Here is a 21,619-nt window from a genome sequence, read left to right as displayed (position 1 = left end):
TATTTTGCTACATGGAGATAATCCTAGAAAATGGTATTTTTCCTGAAGTTTATCCAAAATTATGCAGTGTGTTATATTGTAATAGAGTCAACTGAATGAGATAAGGGGCTTTAAATTGAGGACAAGGTGAATCAACCTTGTTTTAGAAAGATATCACCAGGATGGAGGAAGGATTAAAGTAGATTAAGAGTATAGTAGCAGTAAGACCAATAGAGAGGCTGTGCTGCAACTGTGATCAATGAGGATATGAACCAAGGCAGTGACAATAAGGATGGAGAGGAGTGGACAAATTTGAGAACCACTCATATGGTAGAATCAATGAGTTTTGGAAATTGACTAAACTTAGGGTGTGAGGAAGAAGGAGGGAGTGACTCTGAAGCTTTTGGCTTGGGAAACTAGGTAATGCCATTAAGCATTATAGGGAACATAGAAGGAAAAGTTAGTTTTAGGGGATAATGAGGTCAGGTTTGAACTTATTCAACATGAGACATTACCTAGGAATCCAGATGGAGAAGGATTGTGCTAGATGGAAATTACAGATCTGGGCTGGGTGCAGTGGCTCATGCCTATAAGCCTAGCAGTTTTGGAGGCCAAGGAAGGGGGATTGTTTGAGCCCAGGAATTTGAGACCAGCTCAGGCAACACAGTGAGGCCCCATCTCTATTTTTAGAAAAGTTAACTGGGCATGTCTTTAGTCTCAGCTACTCAGCATTCTGAGGTGGGAGGATTGCTTGTCTTGCCTGGGATGTTGAGACTGCAAGTGAACCATGATTGTACCACTGCACTCCAGTCTAAGTTACAGAGCAAGGGTTTGTTTAAAAGAAATATAGATCTGAAGATAAAGTCTGGAATTAGATATTTGGGCGCAATCAATCAACACAGTAGTTGAAATCATAGGGACAGGTAGGTGACCTTGACCTTAGCTGGAGAGTATATACAGTCATCCTTTGGTGTCTCTGGGGGTTGGATTACAGGAGTCCCCACCAAGATACCAAAACCCACAGATAGTCAAGTTTATGATATAAAATGGTATAGTATTTGCATATGACCTAAGTATACCCTCCGGTATCCTTTAAGTCATGTCTAGATTACTGATAATACCTAATACACCAGATGCAATGGTATGCATGCCTATAGTCCGAACTACTTGGGAGGCTGAGGCAGGAGGATCCTTCGATCCCATTAGTTTGAGTCCAGCCTGGGCAACATAGAAAGACCCCATCTCTAAACAAATAACCTAGTATAATACCTATACATCACTTTATTCACGTGGATTCAACAAAGTACTTGCTGTGCAGCAAATTCAAGTTTTGTTTTGGGAAATTTGTGGAATTTTAAAAAATAATTTTGATTCACGTTTGATTACAGATGGTGGAACTCATGGATACAGAAGGTTGACTGTTTAAAGTAAAAAGAGAAGCAAAGATGAAATCTTGAGAAACACTGCACTTAAGAGTTTAGTGAAATAAGAGGAGCCTTTAAGAGAGAGGAAATTAGAATAAAATCAGAAAGGTGCAAGGCAAACAAGATAACAATAAAATAGAAGCTAAGGGAGGAAAGAATTTTATACATCCCATTTGGGCAAAGACACAGAAAGATAATTTACAAAAGAGGAAATAGAATGAGAGATGGAAAAAAATAACTGAAAAAATTTTCAACCTTCGGTAATCAACATAAGTGCTATTCAATGAATATAAAGTTTCTCTTACACAAGGCTAATAAGTTCTAGAGATCTTCTGTACAATATAGTACCTTAAATGGCAATACTCTATTGTACACTTACAATCTTAAGAGGGTAGATCTCATGTTAAATGTTCTTACCAAAATAAAGTACATGTATACATACAAATTAGAAACAATAAATACCTGTTTATTTTAAAAATTTAAATAATCCTCAGTGCAATTGTTCAAGTCCCAAATGTTAGAGTCATTTTTAATTTCTGTTTTTTAACATCCAACACCCAACCAATTAACAAATGTTGACTCTGCCTTCAAACTATATTCTTTATCTGTATAATTTTCTTCTCATTCATTACTAACACCCTAGAACAAACCACCATCATTTCTTACCTGGACTACTGAAACAGCCTTCTAATTGGTATCCCTAGATCCATCTTTGTTCTCATATAGTTTTTCACATAGCAACGATGATGATCATTTTAAAACTGAAACAACATCTTATGATTTGCCTGCTGTCTGGCCTCCAAAAGCTGACTTCTCATCATACTTTAAAAAACTTAAAAAGTTTTAAAAATCTTTACAGGGGCCTACAAGGCTTTACATGATTTGGTCACTGACTCTTTATTGGACTTCATGGCTTACTAATTCCCCCCTCAAACATTGCTCATAACATTCTACTCATAGTACCCTTTGATTTGTTCTTTAAACATGCCATGCATTCTTTTTTTTTTTCCCCCCCTCAAGGCTTTGTGCCTGCTTTTCTCTCTGTCTGAAATGATTTTTCTCCAAGACTTCTGCAGATTTTACTTTTGTTTTAAAACAAAGAACAGAAGTTTATTTTCTCACAGTTCTGGAGGCTGGGAAGTCCAAGATGAAGGCACTGATATTCACTGCTGGTAGGGGTTGCTCCTTCTGCATCCAAGACGGTGCCTTGTTGCTATGTCCTCCAGAGGGAAGTACCCTGTGTCCTCACATGGTGGAAGTTAAAAGGGCCAAAAAAAAAAAAAAAATGCCTAGCTCCTTCCCTGGATCTCTTTTATAAGGTACCAATCCATTCCTGAGGGCAGAGCCCTCATGTCTTAATCACTTCCCAAAAGGTCCCGCCTTCTCATACTGTTGCATCCAGCATTAAGTTTAAACAAGAATATTGGTGGGGACATAAATGATCAAACAATAGCAGTATATGATAGATCCTTTTTGACCCTTTCAGGATCACACCACCATAATAATGTCACCAAACAATGAGGATGGAACATTCTAACATTACTAACACATATGGAATGCTTCCTAGCCAAAGCAGTGTCCTAAGGACTTTATATGTATTAACCCATTTAATTTTCATTCAGACCTCTACAGGTTTACTTCCTCACTTCATTCAGATCTTTGATCAAATATTCTTTCATCATAGTGGCCTAATCTGACCATCCTATGTAATGAGCTTTATTGTTCTTCATTTTCTATGCCTTTATCAGCTTCTATTTTTCTTTATATTACTCATCATTACCTGGTATCATACTGTGTTTTTATCTTATCCACTCTTCTAGAATATTAGTTCCTTGAGGGCATGAACTTTGTTTCTTTTTTGCTCACTACTATATCCATATCACCTAGCACAATGTCTGATACATAGTAGGTGATTAATAAATGTTGGTTGAGTAAATTAATAACAAATAAGGACATGATGAAACATTAGTTAATGTAGGTTTGGCAGTTTGCTGCAAAAGCCTTAATAATGTTCATATCAGTAATTCTACCTCTGGGATTTTGTCTGAAATAAATAATATGAAATAAAGAAGAAACTTCATTTAGAAAGATTTTCACCAAGCATTATTTGTGATAACAGAAAATATAAAGAAACATAAATGTTCAACAAGGCATATGCTATGTGATTTATAATATATCTAGACAAGGCATACATAATGGCCATTTAAAAGGATGTTTACAAATATTTTAAGATAAAAGGAAAATGTTTCTGTTATACTACCAAAATGATAAAGCAAGATATAAAATTATATGTATTCAATATGTAAGAAAGAAAAAAGACTTGAAAATGGTACACAAAAAGTGCTAAAAATTATTATTTCTTACTGAAAAAGGTGGATGATAGGTTTTTATTTCCTTTATTAACTATATTTTCCAAATTTTCTGTAATCTGTATAACTTTTCTTTTCAGGCAGTATATTTACAAAACAAAGGAAAAAACCAAAAAACCATAAAAATAAATATTGCCATATTAGAAGTGAGGAACCCATTCTTCTTAAGAGATGTTGCTGGAGGGAGAGGAATATGCCAGTTTTAACTGAGACCAACTGTTCTATGACTTTGTTTTGAAGAGGACTACAGATAGGAAAATAATTGAGATCCAGTGATCCAATCTGGTCTTCACTCACTAGAGAACCAAAGACGGATGAACTTATCCTGCTAGGATTTGAACAGGATGTTCAAGGGAAATTACACAAGTTAAGTCTTCTTCATATTGCCGTGGAAAGCACTAGGAATTCGCTTCATGTAAACCGTAGTGATTACTCACTATATTTCTTCATGTCATGTAGTAAAAACAATTAAGTGAAGCTAGACTATAGATTACTTGGCTATTCAGCCAGTCACCTCTAATGGAAAAGAAGAAAAATAGCATTGACAAGTTTTGGCAGGCCTCATCATTAGAAATGCCTATATTGCCAGAAAGAAAAGAAGCTTCAGCCAATAATGTCAACCTAGAAGTTCTCTAGGCCTTGAGGAAGAAAGTGACAATGTAGAGTGTTGCAACATTAATTGTCTGAGAGCACTGACCATTGTAATGGGGAAACTGTCTCTTTTATTAAGACAATTATTTTCTACCAAGTCTTTGAGTAAATGTTCCATTAGAAAAATAGCATTAGGAGTTTCAAAGCATATATAGTGATGTAAAGATATACTCATTAATAAAATAAAGTGTGACCTATATGCAGCCCAAAGTCCCTTGATAATAGAAATAGCATTAATATAGGTATAATGACAGTATAATTGAGTAATTATTTTTAAAAAGTAAAAATTTATACCATTTTCTAAACTAATGGAAATTATACTTTTAACATGTTTGAGAAAGATATCCATACACATGTATGCATATTCACATTATATGCATATTCATATATACATATATTTTTTATGTCAACATCTTGAACCAGGCTTTTAGACCCTTCTTCTACTCACCTCCAATTTATGCATTTTATCTCCATAACCAATCTCTGCTGACAGTTTTAAGAGGCTGAGAACTGAAGGAAGTAGAATATTATCTATGTAGGAAGAAACAAGAGGCAGTGGTGCTGATTAAGGTCCAGGCTAGATGATTTCTTAATGAGCTGTCCACGTTTGGACATAGGACTCTGCTTGCAGGATCTAGCCTATCTCTAGAACCAATAGTCAGTCCTGTGAGATGTATTTTTAACATTTGTATAATAGCTTCTGCTGTTTTTGCCTCTGGTATGCATTATTTGGCTGAGTTCAGTGATGGTCCTGTCAAACATTCTAATTTATTTTTCTTAAATTGTAGTTAGCCTACATTCATTATTAAGACAGTGAACAGTTTCTTTTTTGGAAATGAACTCTTGAGTGGAATAGAGATATAAAGGGTGAGGGAAGTTGTACATGTTCGAATTGGTAAGTGACGGCAAGTAACTTGTGGTATCTGACATAGATCAATTTATTAACTGGCCTTCTCTAATCATAAATGGGGTGGCACACTCCTAAAGGAGCCAGCTTGAAAACAATGGAGAAGTGAGCAGAGAAGAGCTATATCATTTTGAAGCCCCTTTTTCCCCGTCTTCTGTGTATCTCACCAAGGCAAAATGCTACATATCGAGCAGTTTATTTTTTAAAGCATTTTTTGCTAGTCTCCTTGCAGAATCAGCCTGATGTATATGAAGCCAATTTCTACAGACTTGCTCTGGTATATGCAGCACAAGAGCCAGAAATATGTATTTTTTTGTAGTCTGGATCTATGTACTTTCTGAAATGTCTTCCCTTGAAAGATTCTAACTTAGCACTATTCTGGAACCACATGAACATTTGAGCAGAACTACGTATTTTTGAGCAACATTAACAATGATGAAAAATGCACATCAGGCAATTAGATTGCAACTAATCAAGAGTACTACTTCAGCCTAGTATGAATGATTTATATATAGTGCATTGGATATGGAGATCATTAGTAATAATATGATACCCTGTTGTCATTATAAGGTCACCTTGGTGATCTTTGTAAGATATTTGTAAGGTGACAATGATGTTATTGACCTACATTTTAAACATTGCATTTATGTATTGTTTCCTGTCTTGATTTACTGGTAAAAATTTTAATTTGTTTGCCCTTACTACTGAGATTTTTCCTCAAATATAATAATAATAGGTTTTGGGATTACTTCATTAATAAATTGAGGCCACAAGGTTAATTAAGTGCCAATCATAAAATGTTGGAATGTTAAATTTTAAAGTTTCTTTTTTCTTCTGCTTTAATTTACACACTACCTTTTCTTTCTTTTCTTTTTTCTTTTTTTAGAAAAGGTCTCTCTCTGTCATCCAGCCTGGAGTGGATAACACTCCAGCTCACTGTAGCCTCAACCTCACAGCTCACTCTAGCCTTACTGCAGCCTCAATATTCTTGCGGAAATGATCCTCCCACCTCAGCCTCCAGAGTAGCAGAGACTACAGGCACATAGCACAATGCCTGGCTAATATTTTTATTTTTATTTTTTATTGTAGAGACAGGCTTTCACTCTGTTGCCTAGGCTGGTCTCAAAGTTGTGTATGCATGCGATCCTCTCACCTTGGCCTCCCAAAGTGCTGGGATTACAGGCATGAGCCACCCTGCCTGGCCCGCACTGCCTTTTCCAAAATGGATTTTTGAAGAATTAAAAACATATAGTAACTTTCTATGTATGAGTAATATATGTTTATTTTAAGAAAGTTAGAAAATACAGATACACAGAAAGAAAACCATATATAATTCACATACATATATATCTTTTTCTAAGCTGAACTCACATTGTGATTATGATGTGCTTATTAAAATAAATATTTTTGAACACCTTTCTATGTGAATAAAATATATTACATATGTGCATACACACAGACATGTATAAGCCACACATAAACACACAGACCTACACACAGAGAGACAGAGACAGAGACAAAGAGACACAGAGTTGAAAAAAAACCCAAAAAGTTAAAAGAAAAATTTATAGTCCCCTTTCCCACATCTCTTCCAGAATGTCATTTAGAAGCAGCAAATTAAAGACATACATAGAAATTATATGAAGTGATCATTAGCATCTAACAGTTCCCATATTATGTTTAATGGCTGCTTAGTAATCCATCATATAAATAAATCCTTGCTTTATTTAACCAGACTCCAATTATTGGATATTTAGGCAATTTTCAATATTTGTTACTATAAAAGCATCATGAAAATTTCTTATACATAACTCTCTTTATATATCTCTGATAATTCCTTTTGAAATGTTTAAATGTAAAATAACTTGATCACAAGGAATACATATTTTTAAGGGTTTTGGTACCTACCGACAAGTTGCCCTTCATAAATATTGCACCAATTTTACAATTTTACATTACTTACTCATGACGACTTTTTTTTTTTTTTTTTTTTTTTTTTTGAGATGGATTCTTTCTCTGTTGCCAGGCTGGAGTGCAGTGGTGTGATCTCAGCTCACTGCAACCTCTGCCTCCTGGGTTCAAGAAATTCTCTGCCTCAGTCTCCCGAGTAGCTGGGATTACAGGCGGCCACCACCACACCCAGCTAATTTTTGTATTTTTAGTAGAAACGGGGTTTCACCACCTTGGCCAGGCTGGTCTTTAACTCCCGAGCTCGTGATCCACCTGCCTCAGGCTTCCAAAGTGCTGGGATTACAGATGTAAGCCACTGTACCTGGCATGAATGACTTTTTTTAACTTCATATGTTAAAAATTCAGGTGACTTCATATTGGGTGTATATAAATCAGAGGAAAAAGTATCTCTCTTAAGTGGAGTAAATTAGTTGGGATCATTATATAATAGCACAGCTCCTTCCTTAGCACCAAGCATGGCACATGGTAGACTGTCTTAGTCTATTTGTCATGCCATAAAGGAATGCCTGAGGCTGTATAATTTATAAAGAAAGGAGGTTTATTTGGGTCACAGTTCTGCAGGCTGTAAAGAAGCATGGCAACAGAATCTGCTTCTGGTAAAGTCTCAGGGAGTTTCCACTTATGTCAGAAGGTGAAGGGGAGCCAGCATGTGCAGAGATTAAATGATGAAAGAGAGGAAGAGAGAGAGAGAGAGAGAAGGTTCCAGGCCTTTTTTTTTTTTTTTTTTTTTTTTTTTTTTTTAAACCAGCATTTCTCATGGGAACTAGGAGTGAGAAATCACTTCCATGATAATGGCACCAAGGTATTCATGAAGGATCTACTCCTATGATCTAAACACCTTGTACCAGGCCCCACCATCAGCATTGAGAATCAAACTTCAACCTGGGACTTGGCAAGGCCAGACAAACCATATCCAAACCATATCAGAGACACATTTTATAGTTAGTTTTATAACTGTTGAATAAAAGATGTCCTGGGGATATTGGTAAAAGGACTGAAACAAAAGTGAGGGGACATGTACTCTAATCCTGGCTCTGCCACTAACTACATATGAGTTTGCAAAAGCCATTTAACCTCTCTGGGCCTTAGTTTCCTAATCTTATAATAGAGTTGTTTGAGCAGTAGATGAAATACACATATGTAAGTTTTTTATAAACTGTAAATGACAATTTTAATGTAAGAAATTAGGACTACTATAAATTGTTTACACTAGTGGGAACTCCTTAAAATTGTGGGCATTTCATCTCAAAATGACTGGTATGTTGACCGAAAATTGAAAAAAAAAAAAAAAAAAAAAAAAAAAGGGAAATTGAATAGTGTTCAGTTGGGAGAGTCTGTGGAGTGGGTGAGAATTTCATACTCCTCCAGGTATACTCTTCTATAATTAAGAAATTCTTTATTAGCAGCATAATTAATATAATTAGTTGAAATTTCAAGCAGACCTTTTAAAAAACTGACCCCTTTATCTCCTGTGCATTGCACAATGAATATTCTTATATCCACAATCCTCATCTCTACTTCTAGCCCTACCCCATATGTATCCTTCCATTCTTTCATATAAGGATTGCTTTGTATTTGCATGCACTTATGTTTGAAGGATAATTTGGCCTAATTTGTTTACAGGAGTTACAAGGGTGACCTTTATTCCGCTGTCTCCTTTTCGATTCCCATAACTTCTGGATCTATCAAGGTATGTGCATTTTATACTGAATTTTACTTTGAGAATTGAACACATAGCTACATAATATGAAAAGAATGGAATGTTTTGGTAATATAGTCAGTTATGTTTATTGTGTGTCATGTAAATGAAATGCATTGTTTTAAAATTTTTTAAATTGTATCTGTACCTCATAATTTTTAGTGTTTGTAAAAACAAATATGCAGTCTCTCTTACATGTCTGAATAATTCTGTGACCTTTTCCACATATAGCTACTACCATCAGGAGACTTCTTGACTAATGGGAACATCTGTAGAGTGTGTAGGAACAGCAGTAGCCAGAGAATATGTTTGTAAAACTAGTAGTTCTTCTTGACTACAAATAAATATTTCTCCATATCAATGAAACAAATATTTCATTGAGAAAATTTTACTGACATAAATATTTGCCTCCTGAAATGAATGTTTTGATTCTTTAGGAAAGTCTCACGTAAAATATTTCTATTTATACAGGTATTGCATTCATTTACCCTTTCATTCTACTTTCTCTTCATCTATCTATCTATCCATCTCTAAGCCCAATAAACAGGTATTGAGCATCTTCTGGGCAAAAGTTAATGTGCCTTGTTTCCTGGAAAATGTGCCAATGTAGATATAATTCAAGTGGAGCACTGAGAGTGTTTGCTTCTCTATAGTCAGTCTACTGTTAAGTGGACTACGTGAGAAAATGTGGCAAGATGAAAGACCTCCCTCATTGGTTTCAATTTTTATTAAAATATCGGTCAATGTTCACTCCTTAGTAACTAAGGCATAGAAAGCATTGATTTTTCCCCCATGCTACCTATATCTTGCAGTGCTATGCATCATTTCTCAAATGTGAACTCTCATTCCAAGCTGTAAAAAAAGTCAAAAGGATGATCTGAATTTGTGGTAAGTCTTTGGCATCACTTGTACTTTTTTAAGAGTATGTAAAAGAGAAATGCACAAACTTTCAGAATTTGCATTGCCCTTCTAAAAATATAAAACAAATATCTCATTAAGCATGTTATTAATTGGGCTCCAATTAATGGATATTAGTCTGTATCAGAAATTTAAAACGGACTTGTCAGTTTTGCCTATACATGTAGTTCTACTCACCTTTCTTTCAGAGGTACTGTCTTTAAGGGAATCCTATTGCCAAAAAGTTCAGATCACTATAGGAGAAAAATGTAAGTTCAGAAAATAAAATGACAGTAAAAGATAAACTTACTTAAAAAGCAAGTCAAGATTTTTCAATATAATGTCATTTGTGAAAATAATTTTTTTATTTGGTAATTGTGAGTCTACCAGTTGTGCAATACTAATTGCAAGGTATTTTTCACACTAAGAAAGTTTAAATGTGTGGAAAATATTAGTCTTACTAAGCTAATGTGAATGAATGGATTGGAATGGAGAGAAAAATGCCTGACACGCCCAAAGAATGCACACTTATAAAAATAATTGGCCCTAAATATTTAAAAGGTTCAGAGAGCAACTAGTTTCCCTCTTTTAGAGAGACAACATGGCATAGTAGAAAAGCCCTTGCCTGTCAATCAGAAAACCTGGGCTCTACTCTCCGTCTTATATTAGTAATATGTTTCTCCTCAGGTCACTTCTCCACTCTGAGCATTTGTTTTCTCAGGTCTATTATAAAAACTTTGGGCTGGATAACTCCAACTGTCTTTCTATTCAAACATTCTACGATTTTTAGAAAACTCAGAGCTGTTCTCAGATATGCACTATGGAATCAAGATCAGTGATTCTATTGGAAGACATACACCAGTTTAAAAGATTGCTCCTTGTTGAGTTATTTAGTGAGTTGGTCATAGTATATTTATTTTTCCTTGATGTAAAGCAATTCTGTATTCTAACACCACTATCACTCACTGACTCCACATGTACCAGTACTGGCATTATAATAGTTTCAAGCTAAAGTTTAGCTGGTAGTCTCGAGTCCTCCTCCTTGATCAAAATGCTGAACTTTGGGATGCTGCTATGCTGCTCTTCTGTCAGCCTCTTGGAGTTCAGCAAACTATGTTTTTACCCTCTTGCATGATGGTCATTCAAGGTCAAGCATCTCTCTGTACCTTGAAACCATCCAAGTGCGTAACCTGATGACTTCAGACTCCAGTGCTTTCAATCTGGCACCCTTCATGAGCATTGAGTTCATATTAAAGCATTTAAAATATATTCTCCTTCATCTACATATCACAGCAGTAACAACTTGGGCACAGGACAGTGCCTGAGAGCAAATAACCACTTGGAGTTAATGATCTGAGGGGCAGCTGAAGGACCATTGACTCTTCCTAGTCAGTTCTTTGTCCCTATAAAATGCCTGTTCCTGAGGTACCCAGCCTTCAATAATTTTTCTGTCTCACATCAGATTAAGTAGTGACCATAAATAATAGCATTTAATACATAATAATGAGATGTGGCAATGCAATAAAATATCAACAATTCTAGTACTATATTAAGATGACTATTCTGATGAAACCAAAAGAATGAGCAGTAAATGAAGTTCATGAATCATAATATTTTAGAAGAGACTTTCACCTTATTGATTTGAAATGAAATATAAGAAAGCATTCCTCTGAGTGGAGGGGAGCAGTTCCCTTTCTTTTGCTCTGTATTCCACTGATGAATGATCCAATTTAGAAATAATAAAAAATGCCTCTGACATCTATTTTAAATTGATTTTTAAATAGTGTATGTTCAGCTTTTTCCCCCTCTTTTTTTAGCACTAGATTCATTTTTCAAGATATGTACAGCTCTGAACTAAGTTACAAAAACAACTCTACAAATGTTCTTTTCCAGAAGAAACGCTTTTTATTTATTTATTACTGAGACAAACATTTATAAGTCTCTACAGTGTGCCAGGCATCGTGCTAGGTGCTGGGGAAACAAAAACTAATATGAAATGTAGTCCTCACTCATAACGTCATAGTAGAGAGCCGGGGACTGAGCTATACACAGAGAAAGAAAATAATCAAGTGTTATAGGTGTGGAGTTTGTATGAATTTACTTGCTCATGGCATTTTTTTATAAGTTTAAAAGATTCATATATCAAAACCTACTGAGTAGGGCAATGATATGTGCAATCTAAAATAGCTTTCCACTCAAATCTACAGAAATCATTGCTTATGGTGGGCAGAATGGCTCCCAGCCAAAGAGATATTTATGATGTAATCTAATAGGGAGATTATCCTGGTTATCTCGGTGGGCCTAATGTAATTACAAGCATCTGTAAAAGTGGAAGAAGGAGCAGGAGAGAAAACCATAAAATAATCAAGTGTTGTAGGTATGGAGTTCGTATGAATTTACTTGCTCATGACATTTTTTTAATAAGTTTAAAAGATTCATATATCAAAACCTACTGACTAGGGCAATAATATGTATAATCTAAAATAGTTATCCACTTAAATTTATGGGAATCATTGGTTATGGTGGGCATAATGCCCCCTCACAAAGATGTTTGTGTCCTAATCTCTGAAACCTGTGAATATGGCATGTCACATGACAAAGAGAAATTAAGATTGCATGTGGAATTAAGGTTACTAATTGGCTGATCTTAAAACAGGGAGATTGTCCTGGTTATCTCGGTGGGCCCAATGTAACTACAAGTGTCTTTAAAAGTGGAAGAAGGAGGCAGAAGAGAGAAAAGCAGAGAGATGGCCACATGAGAAGAACTTGGCCTGATATTACTGGCTTTGAAAATAGAGGAAGGGGCCATGAGCCAAGGAAGGTGGATGGACTCTAGAAAGTGGGAAAGACAAGAACACTGATTCTTCCCTAGAGCCTCTAGGAAGAAATTCAGCCATGCTGATACCCCCATTTTAACCTATCAAGACTCACTTCAGACTTTTGACCTCCAGATTATCTAAGATAAGTCTGTTGTTCTATGCTGTCAAGTTTGTGGTAATTTATTACAACAGCAAGAGCAAACTAGTAAACTGAGGTTTACTCAGTACAGAAAATTTGAGGAGAAATCTCTAGTTGTCAGTTAGCCATGATTGCTGAAAGGCATTCCTCATACTGAAATTAGTGCACAGGGTTATTTATCTAGTGACCACTTTTTCTTTTTCTCTTTTTTTTTGAGATAGAGTCTTGCTCCATTGCCCAGGTTGGAGTGCAGTGGCACGATCTAAGCTCACTGCAACCTCCACCTCCCAGGTTCAAGAGATCCTCCAGCCTCAGCCCCCCTGGTAGCTGGGATTACAGGCACACACCACCACACCCAGCTTATTTTTGTATTTTTAATAGAAATGGGATTTCACCATATTGACCAGGCTGGTCTCAAACTCCTGACCTCAGGTGATCCACCCACCTTGGCCTCCCAAAGTGCTGGGATTGCAGGGGTGAGCCACTGCACCCGGCCAACTAATGACCATTTTTTCTGCATATCCATATCAGTCCCCTCCATCAGAACTAAAGCAATTTGTGAGTTCCCTGGAAAACCTGGCAATTCTATCACTCCCACTCCCAATTTCAGAGAGAATTTAGTCCTCCTTCTCTCTCCTTCTATGGACCACTTATGCTCCCTCCTCCTATCCCCTTGTCCTATATCCCTCCACATTGATGCCTAGGATAAGGTTTGTTGATAAGCGAGAAGCAAAAATATATTTTTTTTTCTTTCATGGAACACCTGCAGCAGGAAGAATGACATAGGCACTAATATCCTAATAGGTTACCCTGGCATGGGTTTCATGACAATCTAAATGTTGGGTATGTATTAAGTATAGCGTGAAATTGAAGTTTCAAGCTAGTGGCCTATTGTTCAAGATCAGTCCTCAGATACATTTGTTTGCAACTCAGAATGGTTTCTCTCCTCTCTTCTCCTGTTCTTCCTTTTAAAAAATGCTGTAGCTTGAGTGTTCCCTCTTTAATTCTGTAGTAGAGGGTAAGTGCATATGCTTTGGGGTTTAAAAACATGAGACGATCCAATTCGGCCACATATTGGCTGTACAACTTGGGCAAGTAGGTTAAGAATAATCTCTCTAAATCTCAATCTCCTAAGCTCTAAAATGAGAATAATAATTATACCTCATAGAGTTGTGACGTTTAAAATGGCATGCAAATAATGCATAAAACACCTTGTACAATGCCCGGCATATAACAAAGTGTATGCTCAATAGATATTACCTATTACTTCTGCCACTATTATTGCTACAGTAAGGACACAAAGGATGACCAAAGAATTTCATCTGGTGGAGGGATGAGAAGCAGATTATCTGGAAAGTCTTCATGGAGGCAGTAATGCTGGTAATACTAGGGCCAGGCACGTAAGTGTGGACTGTTGGGGAATAGGAAATGGTAATTTTGGTATTGTTAGATGAACAAATTGTAAGGATGAGAAAATGTTCTAAGCAAAAGAATAAGTGGCACAGAAATATCAAATAACCTAGTCTCTTAGAGAAAGTGCAATCAGCAATCAGTCTTTACATGTAGAGGCTCATGTGGAATGTAGGCATGAAAAGCGATAAGGCTAGAGAAGTATGCTGGAGACAGATACAGAGGGATTTCACCAGCGTGTATCCTACTAAGGAACATCTCTTTTCTTCCTGTAGGCCAGTGGTTTTCTAATGTTGCTTGTAAAATTTAAAGTTTGGTTTATTGCTCACTGAACCTCTTTCTTGCTTAAAGGTGCCTCTGAAATGGCCACTTAGGAACACTGTTTACTTTTATTATATATATATATATATATATATATATATATATATATATATATAGTAGAGACAGGGTCTCACTATGTTGCCCACATTGGTCTCAACTCCTCAAGTGATCCTCCTGCTTTGGCCTCCCAAAGTGCTGGGATTACAGGCCATGAGCCACCACACGTGGTGGAACATGGTTTAAGTCACTGCTCAGCCAGGCGTGGTGGCTCACGCTTATAATCCTAGCATTTTGGGAGGCTGAGTTGGGCGGATCACTTGAAGTCAGGGGTTGAAAACCAGCCTGGCTAACATGATGAAACCCCGTCTCTAATGCAAAAAAATTAGCCAGGCATGGTGGCACGCACCTGTAATCCCAGCTACTTGGGAGGCTGAGGCAGGAGAAACCTGGGAGTGAACCAAAGTTGCACCACTGCACTCCAGCCTGGGAGATAGAGTGAGACTCTATCTAAAAAAAAAAAAAAAGTAAATAAATAAATAGTCACTGCTCTAGGGAAGGAGGAACTAGGGAAAGACTTCAGTAATCACATAAGTGATATAGAAGGCTCACCCAGGTGGTAGCATGGAGGATGGATTGGAGGGGTCAAATATGAAGACCAGGAAACTAGTTAGGAGACTGTTGCTAAAAACTAGATAAGAGATGATGGCGCAGATGGCTATTAGCAATGGTAATAGCAACAGAGACAGAATTGAACAGTAATTCTGAAACTTGAGTGTGCATCAGAATTACTCGGAAGGGTTGTTGAGAAAAAAAATGCTGGATCCTACACTTGAGTTTCTGTTTCAGTTGGTCTGAGGTGGGGCCCAAGAATTTACATCTCTAACAAGTTTCCAGGGGATGCTGATGCCACTGGTCCAGGCACTGCACTTTGAGAATCATGAGATTTGAGATACGCTATATAGAACTGACAGGCATGGGTTGCTTATTAGATATGGGAATAAGGGAAGGGTTTCTGGCTTGAAAGGCTAGACAGATAGTGATACTATTCAGCATTACTAAAAGCAAGTTTAGGCTGAGTTGAAAAAGAAAATGTTCATAACCCTAGCAAGAGAGGGCAGCTAAAAGTCTTTATTATTTTTTTGTGGAGATGGGGTCTCACTTGGTTGTCCAGCCTGGTCTTGAATTTCTGGCCCCACGCTATCCTCCTGTCTCAGCCTCCCAAAGCACTGGGATTAGCACCTGGCCCTTAAAAGTCTTTAAACATGATTTATGATCAGGTCCTAGGCTTTCTTCTGGACAGCTTGATTCTATGCTTTTGTACTACTACCCTCTCCTGCTCCCAGCCCACTCCTATTTATATGCCTTGGTGCCATTCACATTCAGGAAGTGAAAGTACACTTCTGGGAGGGGGTAGAATAATGGATTCCATTTTATACCTGTGGAGTTTGGTGAGCCCGCAGAACATCTAAGTGAGAGTACCTGAAAAAATACTTTAGGCATTAGTTTTTGTTTATTTGTTTTTAAATTAAAATAAAATCACATCCTTATTTCGGGTTGGACATTAACTCTACTTTGTGCAAAATTGGAGTAGGCAAAATATAGGTCCAAATGCAGCTAATTTTTATTTTTTATTTTTAGAGATGGGGTCTCATGCTATTACTCAGGCTGAAGTGAATGGCACAATCATTGCTCACTGCAGCCTTGAACTCCTGGGCTCAAGCAATCCTCCTGCTTCAGCCTCCTGACTAGCTGGGACTATATACGTAAGCCGCCATGCCAGGCTAGAGTGAGCTATCGTGTGCATATTTGGCATATTCGCTGTCAATCCTATAAGGATTTTTGAGTGTTAAATTTGCGCATAGCTGACAATCATCCTTTTTATACTCTAGATCAGTGAATCCAAAACATGTTCATTTTAAAATTCCCCTTGAACACCAGTGTGACCTAGCTTTCTCTACCTTACTTCCTTACCAAAAATGAAATTCAAAGTATGGCAGAATATCCATGTGGGTAAGTAGAGGATAATAGGAGAATACCATATAGATTGGCCTTTTTCTTCTTCTTTTTTTTTTTTTTAGCTTATTTCAGTAATGGTCAGATATTTCACTGAATCTATCTCTCTAAGGTTGAGAGTAGGCAAAGATCTTAGAACAAGATCAAGCACCTACATGCAATGGTGAGATGAGGAATAATACAGGGAATGTCAAGGAGCAGTAAAAGTGAATACTAAACAAAAAGGGTTAAATTGATAGACTTGATTTTATTGCAAGGGGGAGGTTTTACTGCTAAATCAGTCATTTTTGTCACATAGTATATCCATATATATGTATACACACACACACACACACACACACACACACACACACTAGCATATTAAAATTCTCAATTTACTTGTCAGCTTGCAGTTCCACAAAGCTGTAGAATCATCTTAATATGAAGAGCAAAAATATGATAAGATGGTCAATTATAGTCATTCACTGCCAAAACTTCCTTGAAAAGATGTATTTAACTGTATCATTCATTCTCCTTTGAAGGCTGCTCATCTTAGAGACTGATTATGTACTTGTAATTTGTAGATAGGACAGCCACTCATACACTTCCATCTGCAAGGTTCATAAAGAACCTTAACTTGTAGATTCAATTCAGTTTCTTGTAACATTTAGCTCTGATCTTTCAAGGAAAATAAGATGCATTCCTTAGTACTTATTCTTTTACACCAGAAAAAAAATATGCAAGAAAAACAACTAAAAAACTGAAAGCAAAACTTTGGCGTTTTGCTATGTGCTTATAGATAAGCCATGATCTGAAATGCATCCATGTATATCAATAAAAAGTCCAACATTGGACGCTTAGGAAATGGGATCAGAGTTAGTATAAATGGCTCTTGTAGTTTCTAGGAAATCTCACCAAGAAGAAGTTATTCCTTAAGAGTGTTATTTCAGCCCCATGATATTGCTAACCTGACAGCTGAATGCAGAAATGTGTCTTTTGGGTGAAGCAAAGTCCAGCTTTTTCATAGACCTTGATTTCACCTTAATAAATTTGAAACCACTGTTTCTTCAGCCTCACATAGTTCCAAACTATATTGAGAATCACTATATATACTTTTTTTAAAGGCAAAGAAAAATAAAAAACAATGACAAAAATTCTGAAATATGTACAAAAGGGCAATGTAATCCCGTGCCTTGTGGCACCCTATCTGAAGTAGCAAGCGTCTTTTCTATAGTATAGATGTTGAATTAGTGACCTTCAAATATTGTCCTGTTTTTATTAGATGTCTGACATATGTCAGATGAAACTGTTCAACTTATATGACTTTAAATAACTGTTTTCTGTGAATGCATCAGCTACTTATTTTGTCCCAGACTCATCTGTACTACTGCACGTGAACTTTAATTATAAAAGGCACACTTCAAGTGACATGGCTGAATGTCACTGTGTGTAATAGACCACTGGTTTTGTTTTCTTCTTCTTTGTAAAATGTTCACCTAGTTAAATGGGATGGGTATAATATGTAAACCTTTATGTGTATGATGTAAACCTTCAATAACTTAATATCAATAAGTTTTCAATGCCTTTCATAATTTTAATTTTACACCCTGTGTTCAAAAACACCCTGATTAATGCTTTACTATTTTGTATATGGTGTATGAACACAGAATGAAAGATTCACTTTTGTATATGCCTGATCCAAGCTTACATCTATCTGCTGTAAAACGTGAGTGCATGCCAGCTGAGTACCAGTTTGCACCAAGTTTATAGTTTTAATCATAAAAAAACACATGAAGTTACTATCCATCTTATTGCTGAATAGTAGTTTGAAAAGGCAGAGGGAGGAGCTTTAAGAAGATCCTTTAGTAATTCTGAGAAAGGCTGATTTTCAGCTAAGTACATTTTTGTAAGTCATTTTGTCATTTGGTAAACACACAATGGTTATTCCTTCAGACAGATGAAATATTCATTAGAAAGAGAAATGTGGAAATCACAGTACTATTAAAGAATAGCAAAGGAGTGGGAAGCCTGTCAAAAATGTTCCAACCCCAGGAAAAAGAAATCAGAATTGCCACAGAGAGGGACCATAGAATGAAAACTTCTTTTTTTTCTTTCTTTTTTTTTTTTTTTTTTTTTTGTTTTATTTATTTGAGACGGAGTTTCACTCATGTTACCCAGGCTGGAGTGCAATGGCGCGATCTCGGTTCACCGCAACCTCCGCCTCCTGGGTTCAGGCAATTCTCCTGCCTCAGCCTCCTGAGTAGCTGGGATTACAGGCACGCACCACCATGCCCAGCTAATTTTTTGTATTTTAGTAGAGACGGGGTTTCACCATGTTGACCAGGATGGTCTCGATCTCTTGACCTCGTGATCCACCCGCCTCGGCCTCCCAAAGTGCTGGAATTACAGGCTTGAGCCACCGCGCCCGGCCCCTAATGAAAACTTCTTAAAAGGTTATTTCCATAAAGTCTGAGGAAATCTTGGCCTCCATTAAGATTTTTGTCCCTGAGAGCCTAAACTGTAAGTATGGTAACTGCTTTGTCTGCAGAATAAAAAAGGAGATCTTCCCTTAATCATTATCCTGGGAGTTGAACATCCTGCTAACATTTGAATAAAAATGCCTACTTCATTACTGATGGGAACACAGAATTCTGTGTACCAAATGATTTACAGTAGAGCTTACTAACAGGGCTATCTTACAAATGAATGGGCTTTTTAAAGAATAATACAAGTTGTTAATGTGTTTAGTATCAAATGAAATACATAATGCCCACAAATTCTAAAAAAATCTACCAAATGAGTGCTGCCTATTAGAAAAATATAATCCTATTATACATTTAGGTAAAATGGAACGTGATGACGTAGAAAACAGAATTCTGATGTGTTGACAATACCGTCAGTGCATTTCCTCTAGTAAAATCTCTTAAAATTAGGGAAAACAGATCAATGAAATAACCAAGCTGCAGAGGACCTTGAGAAATCATTTGCCCTATGCTTCTGCTTTCAAACATGTGAATGTCTACAGAAAGGGTAAGCAAGTCATGTTGTTAGCTCTATGAATACCGAGTTCCTTATTTAGCAAATATATACAGCATTTAACTCTGCGCCAGGCACTGTGCTAAGCCCTTTACGGTAGTAACTGGACATATTTGTTATGGTACTACTTTTTTCCTCCCTCTACCCCTTTGGTCCCCTCCCCTTATTTTTTCTCTACACATCTTTTCCTGTTTTTTTTTTTTTTCCACTACTTGGCCCTCCTTAGTACTGTTCCAGACTTCTTGGGGTCCGGTATAATGAGGTTACTGAACTCTAGCGTAAGCCCTTTATTCTCATTGCTTTTGAGATTGTCATGGAATTCATGTCAAATTTCTTATAGAAATCAAAGTAGATTGTTTTATCATTTTGCTTTAATCTCTGTGACTTGTCATTTTATCATAGAAATAAGTGTCCTCGGATAATTTGCTCTCCACATAGCATGCATTGATGGTTACTTCCAGTGTCATAATATCACTTATTTAATAATAATATTTTTGGATAAGACAAATTATAAAGAGGACTGCGTATATAATATTTTTGAAGTAATGCTTTCTCATATTAAATTTTCAGTTTGTCAAACCACATGAGAATCTTCTTTTGCCTCATTCCTGAAAGGGTGAATATGCATTCTTCATTGTGTATTTTCTCACCTCATTCTTGAGTTTGTGTTTTTTGTCTTATAAACTCAGTAGGTCTTTAGCAAAAACTGCTAACCTTGCTCTTTCCAATTATCTCTTGAGGACATACATAATCTTATGTGACTGACATAGTTGTTGTTTTAAATGATAATTGACCAGTTTTCAAGCCACTTTCTTCCTTAAGTAGACTTCTTTGTGTTTTGCCCATTGACTTGTGCGTGTGTGCATGTGTATGATCTAGCAAGTTATGAGCAATTACTGTGTGCCAAGTACTATGCTATTAATTTTAAAGTGTTATTTAATTTCCACAGTAACTTTATGAAGGTTGTACAGTTATCATCTCCAATTTGCAAGTTTAGAACACTGAGGCCAAGAGCTGTTAAAGTAATTTGAGTAATGTTACACAGTAAGTAAGTGCTAAGGCCAGTATTCAGTGTATTCAGCTACTATTCCCTTGAGTCGTCATTTGTTAGTAATTCTGTTAATAGGATAATTCTGGTTTCCTTAATTCTGATCTGTTTTCTCTTGTTGGAATACCCACATTTAGGACTTCTTAAATTGAGGTATCTGAATCTTGGATTGGGCCTTTAGATATGGCCGGTGAATTTTAGACTCTTGCACAAAGAATGTTTGTATTGTGGAATACCTCAACTAAAGGATTCTAATATGACCCCACTAAAGTATGAGTATGGTAGGTATATTTTGTAATAGAAAGGGCCATAATATAGTGAATCAATTTAACTCCATTTTCTGGTATGCCCTAATCCTTTGCTCACCCATATCACCATTCCGAGATGAACCAGTTTGTCTTCTCTTTGTCTGCTGTCAATGCTGTTTACTTTCCATGAAGCCTCCTTGAGTAAAGAACATGAACATTACTTCCTGGTTTATTTTATATTTCCTATACTCAATCTGTCAATGTACTTGAGATCCATTATTTGTTTTTCTCCCTCTACCTTTTTATCCCTGAGGATTTCATCTACCTTTATAACCCTAACTGCTATTTCTCATATAAATGATTTTTAAAATATTTTTTACACTATGGTCCCATGTCTTCAGCGTCTTGCCACACACGTACACTTGGATATTCTGCCGATAGCTGAAACTCATCATGTTTCTAAGGGTGAGCATATCATATTTCCGAGGTTGGTTCCCCTGTCCAAATTCCCAGTTTCTGTTGATGATACTATCATTCTTCCAGCTACCCAGGCTTAAAACCTTGGGGCTTTCTTTTCGTACTTTGCTCTCCACATCTAACCAGTCATTAGATTCCATCATTGCTTCATAATGTCCTTTATTTCCATCCTTTATTTTCTGTACCACTGCCATCAGCTTATCTCTAATTAGCAGTTTAACATCTTGCTCAT

At 36.5% G+C, this 21,619-nt stretch overlaps 1 protein-coding gene across 1 annotated transcript in view; it reads left to right on the top strand.

The window, feature by feature from the left end:
- Positions 1 to 21,619, top strand: part of LOC116542964 (teneurin-1-like) — a 316,984-nt gene that overhangs the window by 9,674 nt on the left and 285,691 nt on the right. Inside the window, exon 2 of the mRNA XM_032268250.1 lies at positions 8,925 to 8,991. The gene's annotated coding sequence lies outside the window, so the exon portion shown is untranslated. The remainder of the gene's footprint in view (positions 1 to 8,924; positions 8,992 to 21,619) is intronic.

The sequence above is a fragment of the Sapajus apella genome, unplaced genomic scaffold (genome assembly GCF_009761245.1).
Source record: "Sapajus apella isolate SASKATOON/1434 unplaced genomic scaffold, GSC_monkey_1.0 scaffold176, whole genome shotgun sequence".
In the NCBI taxonomy this organism is placed as follows: domain Eukaryota; kingdom Metazoa; phylum Chordata; class Mammalia; order Primates; family Cebidae; genus Sapajus; species Sapajus apella.
Note: the sequence above shows the minus strand (reverse complement) of the source record. Positions and strands in the feature narration are given on the sequence as shown.